Source organism: Vicia villosa, linkage group LG2 (assembly GCF_029867415.1).
Source record: "Vicia villosa cultivar HV-30 ecotype Madison, WI linkage group LG2, Vvil1.0, whole genome shotgun sequence".
Lineage (NCBI taxonomy): Eukaryota > Viridiplantae > Streptophyta > Magnoliopsida > Fabales > Fabaceae > Vicia > Vicia villosa.
This window is the reverse complement of record NC_081181.1, coordinates 192,524,569-192,529,045: the sequence shown is the minus strand read 5'-3', so window position 1 is coordinate 192,529,045 and position 4,477 is coordinate 192,524,569. Positions and strand designations below refer to the sequence as shown.

The following is a 4,477-nucleotide window of genomic DNA, read 5'->3' as shown; positions in this document are numbered from 1 at the left end:
AATGCTTGACAACAATACTTTTGCATTCGATTTTACTCCCAATAAGTGCACTACTAAAAAAATTAAATTTAGAGAGGGCATAAATCCCTCACAAAAGTAACAAAATTCCGTCACAAACTAGTTTTCTGACGGATTTTGTGACGATCCAAAATTCGTATCGAATTTCGATGTTGCAAAAATTAATGAGGGAATTTGTCATTCGTCACAATTTGTGACGGAATTTAATTATCACAAAAATAAATAAATCCCTCACTAAAGGTTCTCCAAAACCATCATATTTTTTTTTCTTAATTCCGTCACTAATTATTTACGAATTACTCATTCCCTCACTAATTAGGGATGTATTTCGATTCCTTCACTAATTAGTGACTTGTTTCAAATTCCCTCACTAATGTACGAACATGTTTCACAATTTGCAATTCAATTTCTCTTATATTCTATTTATTTAAATACAACTTACATTATATAAGATTGGGTCACTTGTAAAAAAAATTAATTGTTGTTAAATTACCTTAATTACTAAAACTATAAAATATTATATCGAGGTTGAAATATTTAGAAATCAAAGTAATTCAAAGAGGGGGAGATTTAATGAAAAGGAATTGCTATCACATCACATATACCTTCTTAAAATGCAGCTAATACATTGTGATATCTTAGTATAATATTATTAAATCAATAGCCATAAATAAATTACATCAATAATCTGATCTTCACATGGTTTATTACTAGCCACACCAAACAAGTGGGATAAGGTAAGTTCAACCTTTTTCTAATTTGTATCTAACAGAACTTAAAATTCTAGTCACACTAAGCAAGTGGGATTAGGTAAGTTAAACCTTTTTCTAGTTTGTATCATGCATGGTTAACTTTTGCATCCCTTGATTGAAGTCTTCTATACATTTAGGAGACAAATTATGCATAGGCTGCAAGTTCCAAATATGAGTCTCCTTTCCTTCAGCCCCTAAAAAAATGTAAATGAACTTTTTCCCCTTTGAGTAATGATGATCTATTTCCTGGAAAAAAAAAACCAAACACGTAGAAAATTTGAAATGCAACAACAATAATGAATGTTCTAAAATATCAACTAAAATTATAAATAAAACATGTCAAAATATATTTACATATAATTCATACTCATGTAATAAGGCAATCATAGTAATGGAATGTATTAGTACTTGTGAACATAGCCTAACCAACAAATTATATCATAAAGCAAAATCTCACTTGTAGTTGTTGTTGATATTATTCACATAGGATTGATGGAATAATAAATTGTCCCTTCATGATCAAGTTAAAGTTTTGACCTGAAGGCATACCAAATTTTTTAAGCAGAAACAAAATAAATGAATTGAAATTTTAATTATAACAGAAATATGATTACCAAGAGACAATAACATGACTCTTATGTGCTTTCACCATAACTTTCTGGTCATTATCAAATTCAAAATATTTGTAAGCAATGACCATAAGTATGTGCTTTCAACCATGGTTTTAAATTGCGGTTGCGGCTGCGGATGCGGTTGCGGATGTTGCGATTGCGGTCATTGCGCTTGTTGCGATGCGCATTGCGGCCGTTGCGGCGTGAATTTTTAAAAGGAAGTGTTTAAAATATTATATTGAAAAACACTTCATGTTATGTTTTTTCATTATATAAGAAGTAAATTGAGTTTTAAAATTCTAATATATTGATTTTTGATGAAAATACTTAAAAAAAACATGATTAAAATTGTCCGATGGGGTTCCTAATACATACGGAAGCGAGACTTTAAAATCACACTGCAATTGCGGTCCGATGCGGTTGCGGAGGCAACCGCATCCGCAATATTGCGGGTGCAATTGCGGATGCGGACCGCAATTTAAAACCATGCTTTCAACTACTTGAAAAGGGTATTAGAGTAAGAGGCAGAAACTTCTAAGGTATAATCAAGGTTTTCTATCAACAAATTGTTATGTACAAGTTGTACAGCTGGTATAGCCCTTTACTCAATAATTTTGAACAGAATATAGTTCAAAGAACAAAATCTTATTAGATGACATAACTTATCTATAACTTAAACTCTCATAAGCACAAAATCAATAGTCTTTCTATCTACCCATTTCATTAAAAAGTCTTCCAAACATGACACAGGATGGAACTTGACACTTCTATTTCCTCCATTTTTGGCTCACATAATAAAGACAAGTAAATAATTACCATAATAAATCTGCTGGATTAATGAAGAAAGTGAATTCTAAATCATAAGATTTGTCTCCATGTCATACGCGATTGTCCTCCTTGCTGTAAATAATAAATATTATGAGTGAATTGAGACCACAAAAGTTTTCAAAATAAACTACTAATTGAGATATCTCAGTTGTGAAGTACCTTTGGCTGCTAGTTATAAGAGCAATTATTGCAGCGTAAACAATTATAATGGATACATTAAGTGTTGTCCCATAAGAAACCTTATCAAGTATTCTCAACATCCTAAAAAATTTGATGTGATCATAATACAACAATCACATTCCATTTTACAAAACATCATCAACAACAATCTTTCATACCTTAGACTTTTCAAAAAAAAAAGTGTATCTTTAAACTTAAATGCCTTGGAACAAAGCTTTAGCCATAAATCTTAAGGAAACACATAAGATGCCACAGTTGGGTAACAAGGTCTAAACCTGAATATTTTGTACACAGTTTGAGTTGGAAATTTGTAGGAGTGAAGTGAAGACAAAGTAAAACTTCTCTCAACTTCACTGTCTTCATTCAAGCTTCCCATCATCATTATCCTCAACTTCAACCATTATTTCCCTTGAATATCAACTAGATGCATCTCATGTACACAATCTATAAAACAAAGTAATAAACATTAACAAACAAAAACCTTTCTAATCCAACAAGCAACCCAAATAACAAATAATCGGAAAACTCGCAGTGTATATATCCTACAACATCAAAAAATTAAAACTTTTTTAAAATAGGAAACATACCCCTAAAGCACCAATTTCACACAACCACGGAATAATGATAAAAACTTCCCTGCACATACAGAAACATTAAACCACCACCCCTCAAACGCACCAATTTTCCTTAACCACAACATAAAAGCTAAAGACTTCACAATACATACACAAGCATGACAAAACCTCCCAATTCAAAAATTCTTTAAGAACTACTAAAATTTCAAAAATTCATTAATGGGGAGAAAATTGAAATTTGACTCTCCATATGGGAGAGAGCTAGTGGACTCACTAGCTGAAGCAACATAATCCAATGGACGTAATTGATTTGAACGAAAACATAAAATTTCTTCTATTTTAGAATATGTATAGGAAAAGATTAGAAGTTGTTTGCCTAAAAAGATAGAAATAGAGTGCAAGCAAGAGGACTAGAGACCTGCAACTGGAAAGAAAATGAAGAGTGGCGGTCGAAGCAGTATGAGTGAGGTAGACGGGCAATGTTGTGATGTATGGTGGTTGTTTGACATGTTGAAAACTAGGGTTAGGGGATGGGGCTGCAAAAACCCGGGAGAACAATGGAAAGAAGAAAAAGAAAAGAAAAGGAAACGTGAGAAAACAATTGAAAAAGAGAAATAGTTATTAAATTATTATTAAAGTGAAATTGGCTAATGAAAGAGGGAAAATGAAATTGATTTATTAGTGAGAGGGAAATGGAATTTGGTTTGATTGAAGTGAGAGGGAAATGAAATTGGTTTATTAGTGGGAGGGAAATTAAATTTGGTTTAGTTGAATTGAAGTGAGATGAAACAGAAAAGTTAAAGATGATATTTTTTAATTTAATTAAATTTATTTAACTTTATTATATATTTATTCTTAATTAAATTATTTACCATTTGGTATATATATAGTATGTTTTGATATGAAATTTCCTAAACATCATGATTCATTCGAGATACTGCAATAAAATATATTAAAGATATGTTTATTATTTGGGATAGTATGTATCATCTATCAATAGGAAGGAATATTGATTTTACGAAGAAAAGTTTAGGTATTACATTGAATAAATAAATATTCAAAAATAATAAATTTAAATGGTGCAATATAAAGAAAAAACATTACCATTTTTTTTGAGAAAATACAAATTAAAAATACTCAATATTATTAAAACAAAAGATATTACGATAAAATATATTAAAATTGTCATATTATCCTGAATATGTATATATTAAATTAACAATAATATCAAAATTCATTTAATATTAAATTATTTTTTATTTAAATTCTAAGTTATAGTGTCAACTAACAAAAAAACTTAAGTTTAATTTGTTTTATATAAAAAAATATATATATTTGAGAGAAAATATTTCCCTCACAAAAATATTTAACACATTTATGAGGGAATTTGTGAAGGAAATATTAGTGAGAAATAAATTTTTTCTCAAATTCCCTCACTAAATTTACTTTGATTAAATTAGTGAGGGATTTTGAGAAGGAATTTTTGTGACGGATTAATTACCTCGCAACTTTC

General features: G+C 29.8%; 1 long non-coding RNA gene across 5 annotated transcripts; it reads right to left on the bottom strand.

Annotated features, from left to right (window-relative positions):
* Positions 1–642: 642 nt before the first annotated feature.
* LOC131653407 (uncharacterized) lies at positions 643–3,642 on the bottom strand. Of its 5 annotated transcripts, none has more exons than XR_009299070.1 (6): positions 3,383–3,642; positions 2,977–3,025; positions 2,369–2,833; positions 1,385–2,281; positions 1,228–1,307; positions 643–1,016 (listed from the first exon to the last, which is right to left on the bottom strand). It is a non-coding gene; the product is annotated as an uncharacterized LOC131653407 (long non-coding RNA). The 5 variants fall into 5 exon arrangements; XR_009299071.1 differs by having other exon boundaries at positions 1,385–2,470; positions 2,665–2,833; XR_009299069.1 differs by having other exon boundaries at positions 1,385–2,833.
* Between the last annotated feature and the right edge of the window lie 835 nt (positions 3,643–4,477).